This window comes from Hemitrygon akajei, chromosome 18 (assembly GCF_048418815.1).
Source record: "Hemitrygon akajei chromosome 18, sHemAka1.3, whole genome shotgun sequence".
Taxonomy (NCBI): domain Eukaryota; kingdom Metazoa; phylum Chordata; class Chondrichthyes; order Myliobatiformes; family Dasyatidae; genus Hemitrygon; species Hemitrygon akajei.
Genome location: NC_133141.1, coordinates 44,066,097 through 44,080,824, shown reverse-complemented (window position 1 = coordinate 44,080,824; position 14,728 = coordinate 44,066,097).

The following is a 14,728-nucleotide window of genomic DNA, read 5'->3' as shown; positions in this document are numbered from 1 at the left end:
TTCAGGAAATTATAGACCAGTGAGTCTGACTTCAGTGGTTGGTAAGTTGTTGGAGGAGATCCTGAGAGGCAGGATTTATGAACATTTGGAGAGGCGTAATCTGATTAGGGATAGTCAGCATGGATTTGTCAAGGGCAGGTCATGCCTTATGAGCCTTATTATTATTGAATTATTATTATTCTTGAATTCTTTGAGGAAGTAACAAAACAGATTGATGAAGATAGAGCAGTGAATGTAGTGTGCATGGATTTCAGTAAGGCATTTGATAAGGTTTCTCATGCAAGGCTTATTGAGAAAGTAATGAGGCATGGGATCCAAGGAGACCTTGCTTTGTGGATCCAGAATTAGCTTACCCACAGAAGGAAAAAGGTGTTTGTAGATGGTTCATATTCTGCATGGAGGATGGTGACCAGTGGTGTTCCGCAGGTATCTGTACTGGGACCCCTACTCTTATTGATTTTTTATAAATGACCTGGATGAAGAAGTAGAAGGGTGGGTTAGTAAGTTTGCTGATGACACAAAGGTTGGAGGTGTTGTGGGTAGTGTGGAGGGCTCTCAGAGGTTACAGCGAAACATAGATAGGATGCAAAAATGGGCTGAGAAGTGGCAGATGGAGTTCAACCCAGATAAGTGTGAGGTGGTTCATATTGGTAGGTCAAATATGATGGCAGAATATAGTATTAATGGCAAGGCTCTTGGCAGTGTGGAAGATCAGAGGGATCTTGGGGTCTGAGTCAATGGGACACTCAAATCAGCTGCGCAGGTTGACTCCGTGGTTAAGAAAGCATACAGTGCTTTGGCCTTCATCAATCGTGGGATTGAGTTTAGGAGCCGAGAGGTAATGTTGCAGCTATATAGGAACCTGGTCAGACCCCACTTGGAATTCTGTACTCAGTTCTGGTCGTCTCACTACAGGAAGGACGTGGAAACCATAGAAAGGGTGCAGAGGAGATTTACAAGGACATTGCCTGGATTGGGGAGCATGCCTTATGAGAATAGGTTGAGTGAACTCAGCCTTTTTTCCTTGGAGCGACAGAGGATGACAGGTAACCTGATAGAGGTGTACAAGATGATGAGAGGCATTGATCATGTGGATAGTCAGAGGCTTTTTCCCAGGGCTGAAATGGCTAGCACGATGGGGCATAGTTTTAAGGTGTTTGGAAATGGGTACCGAGGGGATGTCAGGGGTAAGTTTTTCCCCACAGAGTGGTGGATGTGTGAAATGCACTGCTGATGACGGTGGTGGAAGTGGATACAATAGGGTCTTTTAAGAGCCTCTTACATGGGCACATGGAGCTTAGGAAAATAGAGAGCTATGCCCTAGGAAAATTCTAGGCAGTTTCTAGAGTAGCTCACATGGTCAGCATAACATTGTGGGCCAAAGGGTCTGTAATGTGCTGTAAATTTCTATGTTTTATGTTCTATATGCTACATGCTACAACTTTCTCCCCATACAAGTCCCACTGTATTAGCAAATGCCTAAAACTGTGGACTTAGAAATTGTAGTGTGTAATTAAAACACACAATACACAATATGGGTGAGTGTCATTTGGCTAGGGGCTTGGTGCATCAACCTTTAGTGACTCTAAAGGCTCAATATTTTGGAGAGAGAGGGCTGAAGATCAGACACCTAATTGGAGGTTGGATGGGAGATAGGGGAGTTACTTTGGTCACTAAGGGATCAGGAGCTGTAGAGATGTCATAAGTTAGTTGTTGAATCAGGACCCAACTGCAGGACACAGACACTGGAGTCCAGGAAACAGGACAAGACAGAACCCAAGGATGGGACGGGATGCAGTCTAGGCAGGGGAAGCAGGACTGGGACGAGGGACTGGGAACAAGGAGCCTGGGGTGGACTCCGAGCCTGAGACTGGACAAGGACCCAGAACCTGGGCTAAGATGTGACAAGGCTTGGCTAGGGACTTGGGGTCTGGAGGCTTGAGGCTGGGGGCTACAGCCTTGGAGCTTGGGGAACTCAGAGGCTAGAGCTAGGGGCAGACTAGGAACTGTACATCAACATGGAGCCGGGACTTATCCACTAACAAGCCAGGACTCATCTTTAACAGGACACTGACATGAGACAGGACAGTACACAAACAGAGCCAGGGCTTATCCACCAACAAGCCAGGACTCATCTATAACTCCACACCAAGGTGGGGCAGGACCATCCATCAGGTAACAGCAGAACAGCCTGACTTACCCCACAGAGCCAAGGACAAGGCAAGACAGATTCCCCCCACAGGGCAACAGCAGAACAGCCTGACTTACCCCATGGAGGTGAGAACAAGGCAAGACAGATCCCCCTGCAGGGCAACAGCAGAACAGCCAGACTTACCCATGGGGGCAAGGACAGGAAGAGACAAACACCAGGGAACAACAGACAGTTCCACCTCTGCATTGGGGTAGCTCCAAGTAGCCATTACAGCCAGCAGCCTTGGCTGACTACAGAAGCAATCAGATCCCTACCTAGCTCAGAGTGGCTGACAGCCACCCAGCTGGCCCAGGAAACAGCTGAATCCGTATCACAATGACCACTCCAACTACTACCAGCAAGGCTCCCAGAAGCCATGGTTCTCCAACACAGCCTCAAGAGTGGCAAGAGTCTATTCTAGCCTTCCACCAACTATCTAAGCCATAAGTATCTTGACAAGACAACCCCCAACCACACTCCATACCAGGGCCACTTATATTCCCAGTTCCAATATGAGCCTCAGGTGTTTCTAGTTAAGTCCAACCGCAGCAAGGGACTGCCGGAAAACCCGGAGTCCGGAGTCCGTGGACCGGACCACGGACTTCGGACTGAACCACCACAGATAGGGGATCAGAGGATCGGGGATAAGGAGTAGTATGAGTATCAGAGGCCATGGGAGGATTGGGACTTGCTGAGATGGTGGTGGAGGAGTGCTTCAATATTCTGATGACACTTATTAGTTTTTGTTGGCACCTGGGAATTCATCTCAAGGTATATACTAACCTGAACTATTGCGTTAGGGCATAGTTCAATATAAGCTACTTTCTTGACTTTAAGGGTAATCCTTCTCTAAAATAATCCAGACTAGAAATTGGATTTCACTCTCTTTTGGAGAAGTAAGGAAGTAATGCTTGGATTCCTTACAAGAATTTATGGAACTGGGCAAAAATAAGTGAACATTTTTCATACAAAATCATATGGTAAAACAGGGCTTCCTGCCAAGACTGTATGAAGAATTTGCAAGCACTGCATCATTGCCACGGTGATCACTGGGAAGTGAGTCAGAGTAAGTGCTTTCTCCATGGTAGCCACAAAACAGCTGCAGAAAAGGCTGCCAAGGAGGTGAGGGAAGCAATTGGGAGACAGATATCGCAATCTATTCTTTGTGTCTGGCACTCCATGTGGTGGCCTGCTGAGATTAAGCCTTTAGCTTCGAGTGACCCCAAGTCACTGCAAGGTGGAAGCCGGTAGAGCATGAAAATATGATCTGATTTCTTCTAGGAAAGTTCTTTCAATAACTCACTTTGCAAGGAGGTCTATCAGATGGGATTTTCCATTTTAAAACCAGTCTCCTCCTACAGTAATATCTTCCCGTTATGTATCTTTTTTTCCTATTGTGTAATCTCTGTGGACACAAGTTGATGGTTTCATTCTGCGAATATTTGTGTTATTGCTACTGTTAGGTACATATTTTGTGACAATCAGAAGTTGTGGAGATAGGGACTATAGCAACATTATACTTTGTGAAGTTAGTTAATTCACAAGTGCCCCTGATGAATTTGTGGCTGATATGCAATACAGAGAAATGTTGATAAGGCAAGTACTGAATCAATCTTTGTTGATGTGCAGAGGGATCTTGGGGTTCAAGTCCATATCTCCCTGAAAGTGGCTAGACAACTTGGTTGGATGGTAAAGAAGGCATATGGTGTGCTTGCCTTTATTTTTGAGGCTCTGAGTTCAAGAGTTAGAAAGTTATGTTGCAGCTTTACAAAATTCTGGTGAGGCTACATCTAGCGTTCAGCATTTATTTTGGTTGTCCTGTTATAGAAAGAATGTGGAGCCTTTGGAGAAGGTACAGAAGCGATTTACAAGGATACTGCCTGGATTAGAAGGCAGGTGCCATGCGGAGAGGTTGGTCAGCTTGAATTGCTTTCTCTGGAAAAGTGGCTGATAGAAGTTTGTAAGATTATTAGAGGTACATATTGAAAAGACAGTATCTTTTTCACAGGGTCAAAATGTCTAATATGCATTTAAGGTGAGAGGTGAGTAAATATTTTACACGGAGTGTGGTGGAATGCACTGCTAGGGATAGTTATGGAAGCATCTTAGAGGCTCTTAATAGACTCGTGCAGAGAATGGAGAAATATGGACATTGAGTAGGTCCAAGGGATTAGTTTAGTTAGGGATTTAATTAGTAGGTTAAATAACCTGGCTCAGCATCAAGGGCCGAAGAGCCTGTTCTATGTTCTCTGATCCACTTCATGCTTTGTAGTGTGAGAGTTGGAGTAATAGCAGTTTAGTCTTCAATATTGATAGGATCTAAAAGGAATCACTTTTCAGTATTGTTCCTGCAAAGTTCAAATGTATTTTCAGTTCTGATGTACTCACAAATGATTTATCTGGGCCAGTTCCATTAACTGTGCCTTCAGTAATCAGCTGCACTCCCACAGAATTTATATGTGAAACTTGACAAATAACTTTCAGCCCATTTATTTATTTATTTATTTGTCTGTTTATCTATTTATTTGTTAATTTATCTGTTTATTTATTTATTTATTTTTGCATATCTGTGGTTGTGCATGGGATCAAAAACGGGATCACAGAGGCAGCGTGTGAAGGTGAAGGAGCTGAACGTGATCTGAGATGAAGCAGGCCACTGATTCCTACCATCAATCCCTGCTCATGCAGTTAGACTCTGAACCACCTACAAAATGCACTTTCCAAGGTTTCTTAGACAGGACCTTCAAAAACTGCAACTTCTACCACTTACAAGGGATCGTGGTTGGCATGGACCATTTGGGCCTAAGGGCCTGTTTCCATGCTATACGCAAAAGCATAAGGAATAGGCACCAAGCTGCTGAGAACTCCCCACCCACACTACTCCCTTCAGTCATTACTCACCCACCCCCAACCATCCTCTTGAGAAATATATCCCTGATTCTGCACTACCTCTGACTGTATTATCCTGTAACTTTCCAGACAGAAACACTGTGAGATAGGAATAGCCACATCACCAAGCGGTTGAAGAAACTGGCTCTCCACCGTATTGGCGAACTGGCCTAGTCGGTGACTAATGTGTATGAGTAATGGATACCTAAAGGAGAAGTCTTATGTACGCATAGTCCGTTGCTTTTTCCAGCAAGGAAGGCTGTACGTGAAGCTGGAATAAAAAAAAATTGATCCAATACTCACTTTAATATCCTTTCTTTCCCAGGTATCATTTTAAAATAAATCTCACCCTGGAATCAAGTTTTATCCTCCAGTAAACAGAAAATGCTACTTGGAGAGCTCCATTATCGCACCAGGAGGTTATAAAATTATAAAATATAATTTGTCTTTGAAGGAAGGAATGATAACCAAGGAATTGCAGAGATTATTGCTAGTAATGAATATATTTTGAAAAGACTGAGGTACATATACCTTAGTAACTCCAGATCTATCTTCATGCTCTCTCTGTTCATCCTCAAGGATATTCATCTATTTTTATTAACATCATCAAGGTAGAAATGTCCAAGTGAGATAGGTTTTTAAGCTGTGTTCGTTTCTTAGGTTTAAACGTACTCGGCATTTTCAACCAGTATGATATATTTCATTTATTTCCTGGAAAATATGACGAAGTGTTCCTACAAGACATGCCGGAATGTTTTATAATGCTAAAAGAACTGTATAAATACAAGTTGTTGCTGTTACCTGCTGTATTGAATCCATTTCAGGTTGAAACCAGAAGGCCAACCTACTCAATTAATATGAATGTCCAAGTTTTCCAAACAGGTAGAAATGAAATCAAATACAATGTAGACACAATAGGTTTTGGTTTCCAAATAGGGCAATAGGGAGCAGCCCGTAAGGATTCTGTTGGTACACATACTTCTTCTGGAACATCATTGATAGTTAGGAAACCTTCAGCTTAGATGCTTCAACCGTGTTGTAGCCAAGACAGTTCGTTTTGGCCTCAGTATCTAGGTACATGTCAGATACACTTTCTATTTTTGACTCCAGTCCAGTTACCTTACTGAAAAGCATGTGTGTCCCTGTGCTTGACTGTGGTATGCACTTCAGTGGCCTATCAAAGCTCAGTTTGAAGGTATTTGGGGGATTTGGTAAGGTAATGGAGTTAGCGTAGCAAGAAGCAGCTTTGAGGAGTGGAAACATCCATGGGTCAAAGAACAAAAGTTGCAACTTTACTTTAGCAAGACTTAAGAATTTTGGGAAGAACATTTGGCCATTCGTCTCCAAAGCTATTCAGGCTCAGCCTGTAGCCACAGTCTATGAAGTGCCCATTCAGGTACCTTTTACGGTGTGTGAGGAGGTTTGTTGCACCTTCCATTCTACTTCCTTTAAGGCAGTGAGTTGCAAATTTGAAGCATCCTTTGGGTGGAAAATTCTTTTCTCAACTCGCCTCTAATCCTATTACCTTAAATCAATACCCTCTCAAAGCTGCCTCTCTGTTGAGAGAAATAGGCTCATCCTATTCACCTTTTCTAGGCCTTACATAATTCTTTGTTTCTTGAATAAATCTCCCTTTAGAATAAATAAACAACCCAACCTATTTTATCCTTTCTCATAACTAAACTCTCTATCCCTTGCCATATCTCCATAATCTACTATACATCCTTCCCCATGTCTATAAAATCCAAGCTGTAATGTGATGATGAAAACCATACATAGCGCTACATCTGTGACTTACTCATGTTTTATACATTTCTGTCAAGATCTGGTTCCTCCTATATTCTATGCATTAACCAATAGAGGCAATTTTTCCATTAAGTTTATTTACCACCTTGTCTAGGAACCCTGCAGGGCTTATTACTTTTAGGAATCTGTGAACTTCCAAGATTCCTCCATTCCTGTACACTTCTCAGTATCTTACCATTTATTGCTCATTCCTCTGCCTAGTTTATTCTTTTTGAAGACCTCACTGCACATTTCTCTATATTGAAGTTCAATAGCCACCCTTTTGATTTGTCCATTCTTGTTATCTGACAATTTTTGTCTGGTTATCAATATTACAAAAATGAAATTCTGCAAAACTGCAGGTCTCACGGCCTGTCAATCACCATCCTTTACTCTCTTTCAATGAGCACGTTTTGGATCCAATTTGCCTCTTCCACTTTGCTCCATGGTCCTTTCCTTTTCCAATTAGTCTACTCTGTGGAGCTTCAACAAAGACCTAGTTGAAGTCTATGAAATGCAACATCTTCATTGCCTCTCCTTGTTACCTCCTCAATGTTTTCATTTGTGTTATTCAGATGTGCCTTGCCCTTAACAGATTCCTGTTGACTTTCCTTGATTGAGTGGTGCCTCAGGATAAATTTAGGTTAACCTATGAAAATGAAAAAACATTAGTGAGAGTTATGTCAAACTCTCTACAGTGAATGCAATTATAAGGCACTGCATAATTCAGGGACAATGCAGTAATCATGGAGAATTTTAATCTACATATAGACAGGACAAATCAAATTAACAGTAATAAGGAAAAGGATGAATTCATGGATTGCGTGGAGGTTTTTTTCTAGATCAACACGTTGAGGGACCAAGGAAAGGATTACTTTAGACCTTGTTCTGAGCAATGAGATAGAGTTATTTGATAAGTTTGTTACAAAAAAAAAATCAGGAAGAGTGAAAATAACTTGATAGAAACTTGCACTGAGTTTGAAATGGATGTATTTAAATTGGAAATTAAGGTTTAAATTTCAGCAAAGGAAATTATGAATATATGAGGGAACAATTGGCCTCAGATGGTTGGGAAAATTCATTGAAAGTTCTGATGCTGGATTGGCAATGGATAGTAATTAAAGATATATCACATTAATTGTAAAATAAAATCCTTTGCAGCACAAAATGCTGAAAGAAAAGTGATTCATCTGTGGCTGACAAGAGAAATTAAAGAGAACAATAAATCAAAGGGAGAGGCTTATAAATTTGCCAGAAATAGTACTAAGCCTGAGGATTGGAGCATTTTAGACCTCAGCAAAGGAGTGTTTTTTAGTTGTTTAAAAATGGAAAGATAGAATATTGGACTATATTGGTGAAAAACATAAAAATTGTCAGAGCTTCTGCTAGTATGTAAAAGGGAAAGGACTAGTGAGAGCAAATATGGGACCTTTGTAGACAGAGAGAGGAGGATTTGTGATGGGGAATGAGGAATTGGCAGAGGAATTAAATATCTACTTTGTGTCTTTCGTCAGTGAAGAGGACACAAAAATCATCTTGAAATATAAAAGAAGTAAGGGTGTCTCACAATTGAAAAGGATCTTGGTGAGATTACACCTGGAATAGAATGCCCAGCTTTGGTCTACTTAACTAAGAAATAGTGTACAAAACATGAAGAGATTCAATGGAGATTATACTGTATGCACTGGTTTCAGGGATAGTAGTTATGTGGTATGAGGAAAGAAGGAATACACTAGGCCTTTGTCTCTGGAGTTTAGAACAATGAAAGGAGTTTGCTTTGAAAATTACAATATGCCGACAATGCCTGACAGAGAAATTGGAGACAAAAGAGACTACAGATGCTAGAACCTGGAGCCAAAAAAACAAGCTCCTGGGGAACTCAGTTGATCTGTTTTCACTTTGACACAAACGAGTCTTTTTCTGTTGATCAGTGTCAAAAAATCCAAGTTAATCCACTGTGGTTTAATGTTGTAAAACAATAAAATATGAAAAATTCCAAGCAGTGTAAATGCTTTTTCTAGGCACTGTAGGTGGGTGTAAGGAGAATAAGCAGGGTTGAAGGTGTTTGATAGGGATGCTTTGATAAGGAGGATAATGGGATTGGTGTAGGACTACTGTAGATGGATGCTTGATAGTCAACATAGATATAGCAAGGGAGGGGCCTGTTTTCATGCTGCATGAGTCTGATTCTGTGATTCTGCTGTGAGTAGAGATTACCCATCAGATAAGGAAAAAAATCCAAGAATGGTCCCAAAACCTAACTTCCTCAGGAACTCCTGGGGATCCCTTGCCTAAGATCACTCAGGTGGGAGAAGGAGCAATTGAATCTGGAACACACTGAAGGCTGGTCTAACTGGTGGAAGAAGAGCAGTTACCCACTGATCAGATACCTCTTGCCCCATTTGGGCAAGAGTCTGTGGTTTCCAGCTTGGTATCATCAACCACACCAGTACCCACAGATCTGGAGTGGAATAGCCTCTATCTGGATGTACTGCCCAAGACGGAGAGTGCTGGATGGACTTAACCTCCAGGTTGAGTCGCTGGTGAAGAAGGCGATTAACCTCCAGGTTGAGTCGCTGGTGAAGAAGGTGAATGCAATGTTGGCATTCATTTCTAGAGGAATAGAGTATAGGAGCAGGGATGTGATGTTGAGGCTCTATAAGGCATTGGTAAGACCTCACTTGGAATACTGTGTGCAGTTTTGGGCTCCTTATTTAAGAAAGGATGTGCTGACATTGGAGAGGGTTCAGAGAAGATTCACTAGAATGATTCCGGGAATGAGAGGGTTAACATGTGAGGAACGTTTGACTGCTCTTGGACTGTACTCCTTGGAGTTTAGAAGAATGAGGGGGGACCTCATAGAAACATTTCAAATGTTGAAAGGCATGGACAGAGTGGATGTGGCAAAGTTGTTTCCCATGGTGGGGGGGTCTAGTACAAGAGGGCATGACTTGATTGCAGGGCACCCATTCAGAACAGAGATGCAAAAAAATTTTTTTAGCCAGAGGGTGGTGAATCTATGGAATTTGTTGCCACGGGCGGCAGTGGAGGCCAAGTCATTGGGTGTTTTTAAAGCAGAGATTGATAAGTATCTGAATAGTCAGGGCATCAAAGGTTATGGTGAGCAGGCAGGGGAATGGGACTAAAGGGGAGATTGGATCAACTCATGATGAAATGGCGGAGCAGACTCGATGGGCTGAATGGCTGACTTCTGCTCCTTTGTCTTATGGTCTTATGGTTTTATGGACGACGAAGTAACACATACTAATCCTCATAGAGGGATCAGAAGTGGAGAGAGTGAGCAGTTTCAAGTTCCTGGGTGTCAAGATCTCTGAGGATCTAACCTGGTCCCAACGTATTGATGTAGTCATAAAGAAGGCAAGATAGCGACTACATTAGGAGTTTGAGGAGATTTGGCATGTCAACAAATACACTCAAAAACTTCTATAGTTGTACTGTGGAGAGCATTCTGACAGGCTGCATCACTGTCTGGTATGGAGGGGCTACTGCTCAGGACTGAAAGAAGCTGCAGAAGGTTGTAAACCTAGTCAGCTCCATCTTGGGCACTAGCCTACAAAGTATTCAGGACATCATCAAGGAGCAGTGTCTCAGAAAGGCAGCGTCCCTTATTAAGGACCTCCAGCACCCAGGGCATGCCCTTTTCTCACTGTTACCATCAGGTAGGAGGTACAGAAACCTGAAGGCACACATTCAGTGATTCAGGAACAGCTTCTTCCCCTCTGCCATCCGATTCCTAAATGGACATTGAATCCTTGAACACTACCTCATGTTTTTTTAATATACAGTATTTCTGTTTTTTGCATGTTTTTATCTATTCAGTATACTTAAACTGTAATTGATTTACTTGTTTATTTATTATTTTTTTTCTCTCTCTTCTATATTATGTATTGCATTGAACTACTGCTGCTAAGTTAACAAATTTCACGTCACATGCCGGTGATAATAAACCTGATGTACCATCAATAACTCACTCTGAGACGTGAAGACGAGGTATCGGCTTTTATTGACTGGAAGAAGGAACAAGCAGTAGTTGACCACCATATACATTCTGGAGACAGAGAGGTCGGGCTCAGACCTCAATCGCCTTTATACCAGGGTCTGTGGGAGGAGCCACAGGAGCAGTCCAGACAGGTATATGTAGTTCACCACAAAACCTGATTCTGATTCTGTCAGGCTGAATGAGTTGTAATTATACAGTCTATCCCTTTCTTTTTGCTTAAGCAAGAATAGCATGTTAACAGCCATGCCCAGTCAGAGGGGACTGGGAAATAATAGTCAGAGACCCTGCAGTTTGTTCTCTTGCTGCTTTTTCACAGCCTGGGAAACATTTTTTCTAGGTGTGTGATTTATCTCCTTTTAAAGATGTTCCTCATATCAATATTTCTTCTTTCCTTTATTTTTATTACATCCAATATGGAACATAGAACACAGAATTACACAGTCTTCATCCTTAACAATATCTGTTATGTCCTCTTTGTGAAAGCAGATGGAAAGTATTCATTTACAACCACACCCAAGTTTTAACCACAACAGACAAGTTACAATTTTGATCGCTAATTAGCCCTGCCTTTTTCTTAATTATTCTTGTGTCTTTTAGGTATTGACAAAATACTTTGATGTTACCTGGCAGCATTTTCCTTGTGTTCTTTGCTGCTTAATTTCCTTTTTTTAATTTTGACTTGGTGCCTTCAATGCTCCTCTAAATTTTTTTTGGCAGTGCTGAACTCCTGATAGTTGATATAACATTTCCGTTTTTTGTCTTACCATGCCCTATATGTTCATCAACATGCAGTGCCGAGATGGGGTGCAAATTCTATCCTTGGGACATTTCCTGACTACTGACCCTGCTAACATTTACAATGTCAATCAATATTTTTTAGCCTGCAAGTGGAAGAATCCGTGATTTTGGTGGATGGACACAAAGAAGATGGACTTAAGGTGTGGTTGCTTAGATTTGGCAATCCCCTAGTCTCTTACAACGCACTCTTTGAACACCTCCCATTGCTCTAATAATGTTTACTTTCAAGTAACTCTTTCCATTTCATTTGTATTATACTGTATCTCAGCCAGGTAACATTCTCAAAGGCAGTACTGGAAAATGATTGAAGTTTGAATAGACTAATGGATGTTATAATGTTTTATTGGACTGCTGTAAAATTTATGACAAACAACCTTTAGCACCACAATGATCCCATTGACAAAAAAATAGTTACACTGCTGAATCCTTTTAAAGAAACGTGAACATTGCAAACCTTAATTTAAGCCAATAAATCATATCAATCTATTCTAAATCATAGGAAGCCAACTCTTCTGTGAAATAATTTCTAAAATAACTAATTATCAGACATCTCAATATGATGTATGATGGTCTGTTTCAATTTACTGTGCTAATGTTGACTTCCCTAAGGAATTCCTTTCTGCATTAATGTAAGTCATTAAAATAGGTTTGTTTTTGTGGTTATGTTAATGCCCTAAAATGTCATTAATACATAATGAACTGCAAATTTAAAGAGCTGAACAAGCTCGTTGTACTAATCTCCTTTCTTTTAAAGACAATGGATAGTACATAGAGGGTTCTAATACAGCAGTTAACATTTCTCTTAAATTTTAAAAGGGTTATTTTTTTCTTGATGTATCCATCAACATGATATGAGTGGGTGGCTTGTGAACTAGGTCCTGGGTCTTCACTGATGCTGTTTTCTAATGAGTTAGTATGCAGCGCATGTGGGTGTCCTCTCATTTTGCTCAGATTTCCTATGAAAAGGATCCTCGTCCATGATCCGGTGTTCTGCATCATAATGCTCAGCAGCTGCTGCTGCAGTCTTTAATGCCTTCTCACACTACAGCTAAAATTAATGCACGCTCTATCAGAGGTCACGTTCTTTCAGAATGGCATATTTGATGTATTTCTTTCCTTGGATCATAAGACAGATTCAGATGCCATTTGGCCCAATTTATCTCACTCTTCCAGACTACACTGTGACTTTTTATTAGCACTTTTACCAAATGCCTAGGTTTACAGCGACCAGGTCTTACATATCATCGGTGGAGCAACGTATTTGTGGAACGCTGCACTGAATCAGTTCCACATCTCCTCATACAAAGCATAAGCAAGAAGTCCAGCCAAATTAACACATTCTTAAATCATTAAGTGAGCTGTTTTAGGTCATTCATAAACACAAGAGATTCTGAAGATGCACTAGCCTTCCCCAGTAATGCTCCCCAATGCTTCTTGTGCTGCATTGGTGACCACATCAGTGCTGCCTCATTCACCTTTGCTGAGCTCGTCAATTTCATCAACTTTGTCTCCAACTTCCACCCTGCACTTAAATTCACGGTCCATTTCTGACACCTCCATTCCCTTTCTCGATCTTTCTTTCTCCGTCTCTAGAGACAAACTGTCAAATGACATATTTTATAAACCTGCCGCTTCCCACGGTTATCTTGACTAAACCTCTTCTCACCCTGCCTCCTGTAAAAATGCTATTCCCTTTTCTCAGTTCTTTCGTCTCCGCTGCATCTGTTCCCAGGATGAGGCTTTCTGTTCCAGGAAATCAGAGATGTCCTCCTTCTTCAAAGAATGAGTTTTCCTTTCCTCCACTATTGATGCTGCCCTCAGCCACATTTCCTCCATTTCCTGGATATCTGCGCTCATTCCATCTTCTCGCTGACTTAGCAGGGATAGAGTTCCTCTTGTCCACACCTACCATCCCACGAGCCTCCACATCCAACGCATCCTTTAATAGGATTGACCACCAGACATATCTTTACCTCCCATCCTCACCTCCGTTTTCCACAGGGATCATTCCTTCCATGATTTCCTTGACCATTTGTACCTCCCCACTAATCTCCCTCTTGATGCATATCCCTACCAACACCAGAAATGCAATACCTGCCTATTCACCTCCACTCAGGGCCCCAAACAGTCCTTCCAGGTGAGGCAACACTTCTCCTGCGAATCTGTTGGGGTTGCCTATTCCATCCAGTGATCCTGATGTGGCATACTCTACATTGGTGAGACCCAACTAAAATTGGGGACTGCTTTGTCAGGCAGCTTCACTCCATCTTCCAAAAGCAGAATTTGCTGGTGGCCAACCATTTCAATTTCTATCTTCATTCCCAATCTGACATGTCAGTCCACGGCCTCCTCTTGTGCCCCAATGAGGCCACACTCAGGGTGGATGAGCAACACCTCATATTCTGTCTAGGTAGCCTCCAACCTGATGGCATGAACATCAATTTCTCCATCCATTAAGTCTCCCATCCCCCCTTCCATATTCTTCTAATTCCCATTCTGATCTCTTATCTTTTCTCCTGACCTGCCTATCACCTCCTCCTCATGTTCCTCCTTCTTCCCTTTCTCCCATGGTCCACCCTCTGCTCCTATAAGATTCGTTCCTCTCCAGCCCTTTACCTTTCTCACCCAGCTGGTTTCACCTATCATCTCCTAGCGTGTTCTCCTTCCCCTCCCCCCCCCCACCTTTTTATTTTTGCATCTTCCCCCTTCCGTTCCAGTCCTGAAGACAGGTCTCAGCCCGAAACATCCACTATCTACTCATTTCCATAGATGCTGCCCTACCTGCTGAGTGCCTCCAGCATTTTGTGTGTGTTGCTCTGTCTTAATTCATTGATTATACTTTAATAAGTGAACATGAACTTAGCAGTTTCAATCAAATTCTGATTTATCTCAACTAGAATTTGTTCAGCCCGAAGCAGCACTTCAAAAAATTACTGAGAAAAAAGAAAAGCAAAAACTAAAGACTGCAGATGCTGCAAATCTAAAATTTTGGAAATTTTAGATTGGAAACACACAGCAGGTCATATTGCATCTAGGACAGAGAA